Below are 12,905 nucleotides of genomic sequence, written 5' to 3' on the forward strand. Positions count from 1 at the left end.
AGTCCATTATCAAACGATCGTTTTAATAACCTGACAACTTCACTATTTTCTCCTTCAGTTTTACTGAAAGCAAAGTATTGAAAACAACCTGACTTGCAAAGGATTTGTTATCCAGTCTGTTATGGACCAAGTTGTGTCCCCAACAAAATTCTTATGTTGAAGTCTTTACCACTGGTCTTGCTTGGAAATAATGTTGTTGCAGATATAATTAGGTAAGTCAAGATGAAGGGGGAGGGTATAGCTCAGCGGTAGAGTGTGTGCTTTGTATGCATGAGGTCCTGGGTTCAATCCCCAGCACCTCCCTTAAAAATAAAACAAAAAACAAAAAACTTAAAGATGAGGTTATTAGAGTGGACCTTAATCCACTATGACTGGTGTCCTTATAAAAAGGGGAAATTTGGACACAGAGACAGATGCACACAGAGGGAGGAGGATGCAAACACACCGAGAGAAGCGCACCATCCACCTTCCAAGTATTGAGGCCTAGAACAGAGCCTTCCCTTGGGACGGAACCTTGACCACACTTAGATTTTGAACTTCTAGGTTCCAGAACTGTGAGGTAATAAATTTCTGCAGTTCAAGCCACTGGTCTACGATACTTTGTTACAGCAATGCTAACAAACTGATACCCAGTTCCTAGAGCCATTCACCTCCCATGTGGGTTCACCAACACCAACATTTTCAAATTTTCCTTTTTTTGGTGCCTGGGAAGGCTTTCTGAACTCCAGAGCAATGCACCTTAGAAAGATCGGGAAGAGTGAGAGGGGCACCTTTCTTTTGTAAAGTGAGGGAAGAGCCATTGCAAAAAGGGGGCCTGGGGTATTTAATAAAAAGCAGATACTGAATTTGAAGATCTATATGTTGCTTTCCTTCAAAATATTCTTGTCCATAGGCTCCTTTGGAAAGCCTTACTAAGCCTCAGAGGAGTAAGTGTACCTACTTTGAAGATGACTGTGCTGAACTGTAGAAAACCTACTGAAATTCAGGGATGTGGAAGAACTTTTGTCAGCCAGAGGTGCTGATGACATTTTCATGGAGGATATGACATCTGTTGGCCTTGTATGTAGAATTTTGATTTGTGGCAAGGAGAAGGAAGGGCATTCTAGCCAGGGTGGAAGCAACTTGGAAATGGACTTCCGACTAAACTCACGACTCGGTAGAGTGGGCCCAGCCTACAGAGAACCTGCACCTATGGGCCTAGGAGCTTGTAGATTTAGGCCCTAGAGATTTTTGCGTGAGCCCAGTGGCATGATTAAAGTGACGCTTAGGAAGATTAGTTGGGCATCCTCATGGAGGATGAGAGGGTGTGTGCAGAACTAGGAGGCAGGGAGCAATCCAAGGGTGTGGTCATTACTGTGCGGATCAGTGTAACAGCTTTGGAGATGGAGAGGCAGCTGCCCATTGGTTGTGATTGAAATAGAAATCGCCAGCCCGTATTGCAGTTAAATTGTCTGCTGGGTGCCTGGTGATCTTCATTTCAGATGGGCTGCCAAGTCCCACAACGAACCCCCTGCCTTGCCTCCATTTCTGCCATACCTTCTATACTGGTGGAATACTTATGGTCTAGGAAAACACTGTGTCTTTCAGTTGGTCAAGTAGAGGCAATCGTTCCCTGTTGTTCGGCTGATCCTTTCATCATAAGGATGGACTGGGTAAATGTATGGGAAGCACTCGGTTAACCATAAAGCACCCTGCCAACGCAAAGACAGGACTCTTCATTACTCATTACTCTTATTGTGGTGCGCTACTCTCTCTCGGAGGGAGTGAAGAGGTTTTCTGAGTGCCTCATTTAACTTCAGCCGTGAGTAACTGAAATCCAGGTAAGAGAGGCTCCATTGTGCGTTGCCTGAGAATTTCACTGGGATTACATCCCTTTCCAAACTGGGGAGGTGCTACGAGACCCCCTGCTGAGCCCTGCTGGAGAGAAGAGCCACTCTTCACATTCCTTCTGGATCCTCTGAGGTGTCTGGCCTCGTGCCCAAACACCCTCAGAGGACTGTTCATTTTCTGTCAGAATCGTGAGCCTTCCTGATTATGCAGCAACAGAAACAAAGCTTTTCTATGTGCTGAAAAGTGGATATTTTTTATGGCCACATGCTCTCCTCACCCCCAAGCTAAGCTGGGAAGCACGCAGAGCATAAGAACACCCCAGACACACAGCTCTCTTTCTCATATTGGAGACCACTGTGTTTTTAGGAAAGCGTAGGAAACTGATTTCATACTAGAAGAAATGGGGGGGGGGATGACTGGGGGGGAATGACTATCTGTATAGCCGTCCCTCTAAATCACATTCACAGGAGTGACTCTCCTCTGTGACCCGGAGGGTCACTGGAATCTTTCAGTGTTCTAACTCCCAGAACAACCTCTTGACTGCGGTGGGAGACACATGACGTAGTGGCCATGTGCCTGCTGACTCTGCAAGGACTCACCATTCGGCATTTCTTCCAAGGAAGAAATAATATTTGAGTGAGTTGTCTTACCCACCTCGACTCTGCCATCTCTTAATCATGGGTAAATAAGTATGTCCGTTTCTATGGCTGCAGTCAAAGCATATCCAGTGGTGGGAAGACAACGTGCAAGTAGCAACAGACCCCCTTGACACTGATGCCTGCTCCCATTTCATAGATGGGGATGACCGGGGGTGGTGAGACTACAATAGTCCCCACTGGCACTTCCCAGTTGCCCGGTACAGGAGTCAAAGCCTTTACACCTCACCTTGTTTCCTCCACCAACCTACAGAGTGGAAATATTAATGTTTACATTTTACAGAGGAAGAAATGGAAACCTAGGGAGGTTAACTAAACAAGTCTGCGGCTGTGTCAGTCAGCATGAGTTCAATTAGGCTTTGTGACAAACAGCCCCTAAATCTCAGTGGCTTATAACAACAAAGGTTTATCCTCACTTACACTATGAGGGGGCTGGAAGCTCTGCTTCTCCTCACTCCGGGATCCTGGGAAGACAGAACAGCCCCTCTTGGGAATTGCTGGTTTTCATGGCAGATGGAAAAAGAGAACATGGCAAAGTACTCACTGTTGACACATGTTCCTTCTGTTCATTTTGTAGGCCAGAGTCTGTCACATAGCCACTCCTAACTTCAAATGGACGAGGAAGTACAGTCTTACCATCTGGGAGGGAAAGGAGAAATATTTGTAGGCAGAGGAAGCATCTGATAAGACAAATCTTTTCTAAAGCCTGTGCTCTTTCCCACTCATGAATGCCTGCACTCACTGAGCACCTCCTGGGGACCAGGCATGGTGTTAAGTTCTTTACAGATATAATTTCCAGTCCTCACAACAACCTTGTTAGGGAGATTCTATTATTATCTTCATTTCACAGATGAAGTTTTTGAGGCCCAGAGAGGTCTCAAAGTAGCTTAAGTCAGATTGCCCAGGGTAAAAAAGGTGCCTTGTGCAGCCTTCAAGTCAGCCTGACTCCACAGACTGCTGTGAGAATTTCCAATGCCAATGCCATAGACGTTACTTAAGTTTTGCAAGAAAAAAGCCACATACATTTTAAAAAGATTAAAATTTTAGTTAATCATGTGTTTATTTTCTAATGAAAAAGATAATAATTGCTCATTTGTTAAGATTCAGACAATATTTACAGTTTGAAGAAAGAAAGTTAAAAATGACTAAGAATCAAAAGATCTAGAAAGAACCCCCACTAAAATTTTAGCTCTGTCCTTCCAGACATGCTGACTTGTAACTTGCTTCTTCACATCACCATATATAGTGAGCATCTTTCCAATAAATATACTTCATTTTTAATGGCTGCATAATATTCTATTGACTGTGCCACAGTTTAGTTAGAATTCTTTAAATGATTTACAAGATTAATGATAAACAGTATTTGTCTTGTTTTCAATGTGTCACTGTTCTCTTGTTTGGAGTTCCATTTCTTTCTGAATAGTGATATCTAATATCTTTCCTTATTTTTAACCCATTCATGCCTACACCAATGAGAAACATTGCAATGGTCAAAGATCTTTAATTAAAACATTAGTTTCATTATCACCTCTTTTCTCTCCCTCTTCCACAGAGGCCCTCTTCAAATGCTGTTAAAATGTTTTTGTTCCTAGAGTCTCAAGCTAGGGTTTTTCCTTGGCTTTTTTTTTTTTTTTTTTTGGTTTCCTACATTTTTCCTGAAATTCCCATATATAGTTCTCTCCTTATTTTTTCTTCTTTTGAGTTTCTTCCTTCCTTTCTCTTTGTATATCCATACTCCTTATTTCAGCTGAGATTTGCACATGCCTATTCTAAACCCCTCAAATAAAATGTGCCTGCTGTTCCCCCCAAGGGAGGCATTCGCCATCTGCCAGCTCTAGCAGCTCTGCTCCCTTTTCTATGCCCCAAGTTCCCCACTCAGACCCACTTCATCCCCACCCACGTTCTCTCCTGCACTGGTGGTGTTCTCTCCACGTGGAATGGCCTCTACTGTCATCTGTGATTGGTCTTCAGAGTCCAGCTCAAATACCTGCTCTTTCAGAAAGCCTTCTCTGGCCCCCTTCCTTAGTCAGAATTAGTTGTTCGTTACTCTGTGCTTCGCAGCTTTGCTATTATCTCCACTGTGCACTCAGTCAGGAAAACATTTATTCAGCGCCTGTGGTATGCCCTGAAGTGCTGGGGTGGATACAAAGAACAAGCCTGGACATCCACTCTCTAGGAATCTTCCGCCCCTGGGGAGATTGCTAGGTAAACACAGAATCTCCATCTCGTGTGGTGAACGCTGAAGTGGAGGTGGGTGAGGGGCGCCGCGGGAATAACAGGGCCCAGCCAACACCAGTTGACTTTTATTTGCTGCATGTTTTCTTTTTCCCTTAATAAAAGTCAAGATTCTGAGGTAAGGGATCCAATTTGCCTTTGATCTGGCCAAATTTGTTGATAGCAAGTGTCCAAGGTGCGTCACCTTAATGAGTGGAAGTCACAGGTGCGCTGAGGGTAAGGGACCAGCGAGTGGACGCCGGGAACAGGTCCAATATTACCCATATTCCCGGAATCAGTCTACTCGTCACATCTTTCTTCCCCCCTGAAATGGACGCACATTCCCCTCCGGGTTTAGAATAGAAGTAATGACTTTCACGAAAGCCTGGAAAATACGACTTGTCCAGAAATTGTTTAGGTCGGTCATAGACCATCAGCTCCCGGCAACTGTAGGACGGGCTGCGCCCTCACTGGACGCTCCTGCTCCAAGGCCCAACAGGGAATTCCGTCGGGGTCCGCACTTCGCCCCGCACCTCGGCCCGTAGGCCACGTGTGCGATCCTGGAGCAGGACCTCTCCGCGCCGTTGGCCTGGGAGCCGGCGCCGCCTCTCCGGCTCTTCTCGCCGCCCCGCCTAGCCCCCACATCCGCTGCGGCCGCACCGTCGGACCCCGTCCGCGCCAGCTCCGGCCCGGGTTTTGCCGGCCGCCCGCCGCCGCTGCGCTCGCTGAGAGGGGAGCTGGCGCCGCCGAGGCCGCCGCGGCCCGGGCGTGGGGGCAGCGCCGCGCACGCGCGCCCGCGGGGGTGGCGGGTCCCTGCGCCCCAACTCCGCGCGCCCGTGGCCCTAGCCCCGCCGCCCCACCCGGAGCCGCCGGCAGCCGCCCGGGAGCCGGATCCGCGCGGCCGCGCCGGCGGGGACGCTGTTCCCCGCCCGAGCCCTCCCGCGGCCGGGAGGGAACATTCCTGCTCTCCCCGCCCGGTCCGCGCCCGTTCCCGCTCCTCCCCCGCCGCGTGTTTTCCGCCCCAGTAAAGATCGTGCCACAGAAATAAGCCTCGAATGCCCTTTGCCGAGCGGGCGGGAGGGCATCGAGCGCTGAGCCCGAGCGGGCCATTTTCAGGGCGCGTCTCCGGAGCCGCTAAAAGTCTTGTTTTCTCCCCAAAGTGGAAGGTGTGGGGGCGGGGGCAGGCAAGAGGCCGCTTCCAACTGCTACACACGCTCGAATAGTTGTCAGTAAAATCAAACTGACGTCAGCCCCGGGGAAAAAGATAGGTCTCTTTTGTTCTCATGTTCTCCCCCACTACCCCTCCCCTGTGATCAAAGGCAAAAAACATTTTTTGGAGGTGGGGGGAAAGACAAAAAGGAAAAAAAAAATCGCAATGCAAAGAGATAGCTTCCATTAGAGCTCCAGCCCGGGCGAAGGGAATGTTTAATGAATGCATCAAGCCTTTTGATCACCCTCGCTCGGTTGGGTTCAGTAGTGCCGGAAGGTTAGTTGCATATCCTGTGGCTGATCTGAAATTCGATCAGCAGAGGGGGCAAAGAAAAGAAAAGCATTTTAATGGGAATCAATAGAGGATCATAGGTCCTGGAAGGAAATACGTGTTGATTAAAAATGCCACAAGATTAAAAAATGTTCACGCCTGGTTTAAAAAAAGAGAGAGAGGAGAGAGAGAGAGGGAGAGGGGGAGGAGGGGAAAAAACCCTTAGCAATCTATTTTCTGTGTGTGTTGCTGCCAGAGAGGCAGTCAGCAGACCAACAGTTTGTGTAATGCTTCAAGCTACAGCAGGCAAATTTAAAGCTGTACGCTCAGAACAACATAATAAATACTTATTGAAAATGCATTTCTATTTCTAAGCGGGGTTCACTCATGCATTATACAAAACACCTAGGGCTGCAGTAGCGAGACACAAGGGGACAAATAAGGTGTACTGTGACTCAGGTTCTTAAAACTAAATTCTTGGGCTTTTAACAGTTGAGAGCAAGAGAATATACACTTGCTTTTTTTTTTAATTAAGAAAATATTTTTTAAAAATCTTTTGAAAAATCTAAAGTTTGGAAGATATCACAGACTAATATTGTCTGAAACTTTAAGTTGTAATATTAAAAAAAAAATCTAGTATCTGTGTATGTGAAGAGAAGGGTAGAGTGGGGAGTTAACAGTGATAGATGGCATATTGATTGGGTTACAGAGTGGAAAATTATTGCCCTGTAGGTAGAGAAAGTGATCAGCAATGTGATTAAAAACAGTTCAGGGTTATATGGTTATTTACCTACTACAGTGGGAAAAGGAAAAGGGCCTTTTAAACCTACTTTTTAACACAAAAACTCAAGTATACACTCTGCCTGCATGGCCTCTTGGAGAGGAATCAATAGCATTTAAATGTTTATACATTTAACAAAGCTCCTTCATTAATGTGAGGGAATTCAGCTGGCAAGGGTGGTGGACCCTTCCTTTCTGTGGTCTCTTGGAGGCTCCTCAACGGACCCCAGTCTTCACCACTACTCCTATTCTCCTTGTTTTTCACCTTTTCTTTTAATCTCTCTGAAGAACACAAAAAGGAGTAAGGAGGATTTTTCAGGGCAAGTTCCCTTGGATATTCCTAATATGTAATTGCAGTAGTTTGGACAGAGCAGGATCTGTCAAAATCGAGATTTCCTTGTATTCCTCTTAAACCTCCATGTCTTCTGGTTCTAGTAGATTATAAAACCCTTGGAGAAAGGGGATTTCTCTCCTTTCTAACTCATATTCCCTGCGGTGCCTCTGAGAATAAAACCTCACATCTAGAAACTAGTCTGGAGAGCTGATTGAGAGTGCTTTGGGTTAATAGTAGCAGATCATATACTGATCACACTTTGAAATCCATTCGGAAAGGAAAACTATTGCTGGGTTAGTTAAGACAAGTGACTTAGCTTTTCTGAGCTTCAGGTTCCTCACCTGTAAGATGAGGGATGCTTATACCTACCCACCGGGGCTTTTGTGAATGAAATAATGTATGTAAAGCACACTGTGGGATATTTATATGCATGTGTTTATGTAAATATTTTCCTTCTCCAAAGATGCTCCCAACCAGAAGCCATGCCTCCGTCATTCACACTCTTACGTAGTCCTTGCCATGAATGTGGGCTGCAGCAGAAGTAACACTTGGTGACTTTCAAGCCTAGATCATAAGAATCTTGCTGCCTCTATACCTGGGTCTCTTGGAATGCTCCCTCTTGGGACACTCTCAGAACCCAGATGCATTCTTTGGGAAGCATGTGGAGGCCAGGTCACCTGCAGTGCTCAGGCTGATAGTATGCAGTTGCTCTCAGCAATGAGCTCCCAGACAACAGATAACTTCAACTGCCCACCAAGTGAATTAGCCATCTAGGAAGTCCAGTCCTGTTGAACCTGCTGATGACTTCAGCCCCAGCTGCTTTCTCGCTGTAATTGCATGAAAGACCTGAAGCAAAGAGTACTCAGCAGAGCCCAGTCAACCCACAGAACCATGAGAGATAATAAATAATAAATAAGTGTATAAAGTGAGCAATTGATAGCTTTTATTAATATCTTAATTTATAGTAGGTACTAAATCTGCCTGTTGTTATAATAAACATAAATGAAATAAGCTAGCAGCTTCGCAGTCTTTTCCTTGCCCCTTTCCTCCTGCCTGTGGGTAATTTTTCACCACCCACAGTATTATATTAGTCCTTATTCCTGAAGGCTATTAAGTTGGATGCTGGCAACATAAAGACACGGAATTTTGTAAGCCCTTTCCTCTGGGGGCTTTGAGTCCAATTGGGAAGGGAAGATGCTTTTTCTAAGAAGGAGAAGCCATTTATGCACTGCTAGGTCCTGGCATAGCAATGAGTGTTGAACCATCTGTTGTTAAATGAAAATATTGTTTATTTTCCATAACATGAGATTGCAGTGGGGGTTGTTGGTGGGAAGCTATCTAGGGTTTGAGCTGGCCTTTGCTCATAGGAATTTTTTCTTCTTCAGTTTCTTTCTGGCATAGTTCTTCCTTTCCTGGGATTTTCAAAATGTTAAGAGTTCAGGAGGACAGATATTTCCCAATTTAGGAGGCACCAAAATGAGCAGATCTAGTGTCTTATTTTATTTTAGTATTTATAATACTGAGTGATCACTTGGGAATATACATCTTCCCCTGTGTGATATAGTCAGTGCCCTTGGTTGTTGGTTGAGAGTAAGCAATATTTTTCTTGTGGAAGAAACAGAGCTTTAGCACGGCCCCCTTATCTCTGAAACCTGCCCCACCTACCATGGGCTTCACTTCCCAAGGCTGCAGTGGTTAACAGATGTCTCTATTCCACCACGATTAATTCTATCCAAGAAGGGTATGAGAGAAGGAGAGATGTGGGCAGGAAGTCAAGTCAGTAAAGTAGAACTTAGTCTGTACTTACAATGTTTTTGTTTTTTTTCTTACATTTACTAGAAAATGTTTAAATAGATTAAAAAATTTTTTTAATCTGGCTGATATATGTGTGTATACATACACATAATGAGCCTGGTGAAAAATATTTTCGGGTCAGCTACTTCTCTTCACAGCTCTTCACAGATCCTTCAAATATTTCATTCTGAATGCAACAGAAATAGCAACCTGCTGGAACGAAAATTGCTTTCTGGAATGCAAAGTTGGAAAGTGCAATATCATCTCATGAGTTGCTGGCCAAAGTTGCATCCCACCCTTTGCTGCTATCTCTGGCTTGGTTTGCATCATCTCCATGGTGGCTTTTTGTGCTACAGTCCCATCAGATGGTTGTGTCCCCAGATCAGTGTTCTTGGGATTGAGCCTGGCTCTTGAAATGCGGCCCTTTTCATAAGCTGGAAAAGGGTGTACCGTCCATTTGATTCTTCCTTCCTTCCTTCAGTTTTTCTTTCCTTCCTTCAATTTTTCTTTCCTTCCTTCCTCATTCATTCATTTATTCATTTAACAAACACCTATTACCTGTCTACTGTGGGCCAAACACTGTCTTAGGGCCTGGGATACAGAGATGAGCCTTCCAACAGTTTCCAGGTTTGTTGGAAAGACCTGCAGGTAATCAGATAAACGTTGATGGGGAAACTGGAGTGATTATGAAAACTCCAAGGACAGCAGTTAGGGACTAGAGAAGGAAGAGGGAGGCCTCCAAGAGTCTGACCTAGAAAAATGTCTGGGAGTCAGCCAGGTGAAGGTCAGGGCATGTGAAAATGTAGTAAGAAGGGAGGTTGGAATTGTAAGTCTTTGAAATGTTGGGTGGAGGTTACTAATTTTGTACTGCACTCTGTAAAGACACTTAGACACAGAGATGTTTAAGGTAGTCCTGATATTAAAAAAATTTTTAAACAGCAATAAATGTAAGATGTCATCACTCAGTCACTTTTTAAGCTATGAGCTGTTTTTCAGACTAAGTGAGCTCACTTTCACTTGTGTCTTTCAGCAAAGGCTTCTCTTGAATGTGACTGACCCTTTTAAATAGTTTCATCTGAAATAGTGGTAGTAGCTGCCATTTTGAAAAGTGATTTTTTCTTTTATGATTATTGTACCTTGATGTCTTGTTGATGTTGATTATGTTCCTTTATACTAGTTGCTTTCTTTGGTACCTACAAATATTCTGAGGGGTTTGTACTTATTTTGTAGTTATAGTATTTTAATTTCATTTTACATTCTTTTATTGTGGTGACATATCTATATAACATAAAATGTACTGTTTTAACTATTCTTAAGTGTTCAGTTCATTGGCATTAAGTACATTTACATGGCTGTGCAAAGATCACCACCACCCATCTCCCATAACTTCCCTTTCTCCCCTTCCTCACTCCCCTGGAAACTGCTTTGTCTCTCTGAATTTGACTACTCTAGGTACCCCATATAATCATTTTACATTTTAAGTTCTTTGGCAGAATGGTTGTCAGAGTTGAAATGATGCTGGAGAAAGATTTTACAAGATGAATTACTGAAAATTTTAATTCATTTAAGTGTTCTGCACACAGATTTTTAATTTTCCATGAATGTGTAATTTATTCTGAAACTGGCTATATCATTGTATCTCAAGTCATCATCCATGGGATCAAAACTTTTAGCCTGATAAAGACTACTGAACAATTAGGATGGCATATAAATTAAGTCATGAGATCCTATCTCATCTTATTTGATTGGATCTTGCTTCTATATGTAAAATTAAGTGTCTGCCAGCTAAAACAATCTTATTCACTATTCCTCAGAACAACTTTGTTATGAATTCCCTTAATATATGAAAGAAGATGATTAATATTACAATGTATTTTTATAATCACTCATTTTACACATTTCTGGAGAGTAAAAATAACATTTTATTTCATTCACAAATATCTAAGAAATAACACTTTATACTCTAATGTATTAAAATGCCTTAATTTAAATAGTAAAAGTGACTCTGAGAAATAAAGATAGGGAACTATAGTTTACATTGACTCAAACCTTGGTAAAAAATATATTACACAGTAAGATTAGAGACATACACTTAGATTATAAATTATTTTATTGCCAAGTTATCCATGTGAAAATTTAATTAATAAAAATTACACACTGTAATAAAAATAATCTCTATAATAGCAAAATTTAAGCTTTTATAGCTTTTTGCTTTCAGTATGATGTCATCTTTGCCAGAATGATTTGAAAAAGGCCTTCACACTTAGAACTTATTTCTTTATAGGAATTCCAGTTCTTAGGTTGTAGTAAAGACAGAGGAACCTCAGTAATTCTCACTTTGCTAATCCATAAACCCTGTAATTTCCACAAAAATTCCTCAGCAATATCATTTTACCTCACAGGAAACATTTTATAGCCAGGAGCTCTAGGCAAATCTCAAATCACTAAGAATTCATTACTTTTGCCAAATATACTACAGGCCATTCACTAGCTGACTATCATAAAGTATTATGACTCAACTACATTTATCTAAATAAACTAGAAAGCAAGTATCATGATTTCAAAATCAGATGTAAAAATATCATTTTGTGCATATATTCACATACTTTCATACATAAAAATATATAGTATGTGGTAGATTGTTTTAATAACAGTCCCTACTGAACTACACTTCCCTGTATTTGTATCACTTTGTTAATTCTTCAAACAAGAATGTGGGGTGTATTTTTCGATCGTTTGACTACGGGCTCACCTTGTGACTTGATTTGGCCAATAGAATAAGGCAGAAGTGACCCTGGGTACCTTCTAAGGCTAGGATTCCAGGGGCTTTTGAGCCTCCACTTTTGCTCTCTTGTAACCCCGAGATTACCACCCTATGTATAATAAGCCCAAGACGGACAACCTTCTGGAGGAAAACACCCAGGTGAGCCCACCCAACCTGCCAGCTGACTGGAGCTAGGAAAGACCAGCAGAAGAACTCCCCAGCTGACTCACAAAATCATGAGAAATAATAAGTTGTGGTTGTTTAAAACCACTAAGTTTTGGAGTGTTTTTTTTTTTTTGTGTGTGTGTGTGCAGTGATAAGTAACTGATACAGAAGTTGTTATCTGGCAATGAGCGAAATTGTAGCAAAAACCTAAACATGTGGCATTGGCATTGGGACTGGGTGTGGGTGATGCTGGGAGAGCAGCAAGGAGTTAGTGTGTTAGCAGAAGGTGGAGAAGTAGTGAGGAAATTGCTATTGGCGGCTGGAACAGGGTGACCCATGCTGTGTAGGGGGCAAATGGATGTGGCAGGGACTAGGAAGACAGACGATGTGCCTCATGAACTTGTGAACTTGGTCAAGGCAAAATGTTGAAAGTGCACACTGTTTTTTTTTTTCTTCTAACCCGGGAACAGAGAAATTAACCAAAGAGTTAAATGTCTAGCTTATAATTAGAATTTACAGGGAATATAGAAGAGCCAGGACTTTTCTGTCTAGATAATAAAACTGTATTTCCCATTCCTAGCGTCTCCAGTCAACAAAAGATTCTCAAATAAGAAATGGCCCTAAGGTAAACACTGAATCAAGAGTATGGTCATAAGATTTTTGTTAAGATTTCAGAAGAATTTAAGGAGGTGCCTAAGAAACTCTCTCATCCAGACAGAATGGTTTCTAAGAATCCTAAGGGCATTATCCCATAGCAACTTGACATGTCTAAAGTAGAGAGAAGTCTGTCTTGAAAGGAATTATGGATGTGCCTTTTGGGCATGGAGAGAAACAGTACAAAATTCATAGGAAACTCCCAAAGTTTGGTGAGTGTATTGTATTTACAAG

General features: G+C 42.9%; 1 non-coding gene across 1 annotated transcript; it reads left to right on the forward strand.

Moving 5' to 3' along the window:
* Positions 1-230: 230 nt before the first annotated feature.
* TRNAT-UGU (transfer RNA threonine (anticodon UGU)) lies at positions 231-303 on the forward strand. The gene has a single exon. It is a non-coding gene; the product is annotated as a tRNA-Thr (tRNA).
* The last annotated feature ends 12,602 nt before the right edge of the window (positions 304-12,905 follow it).

This window comes from Camelus bactrianus, chromosome 8 (assembly GCF_048773025.1).
Source record: "Camelus bactrianus isolate YW-2024 breed Bactrian camel chromosome 8, ASM4877302v1, whole genome shotgun sequence".
Classification (NCBI taxonomy): Eukaryota; Metazoa; Chordata; class Mammalia; order Artiodactyla; family Camelidae; genus Camelus; species Camelus bactrianus.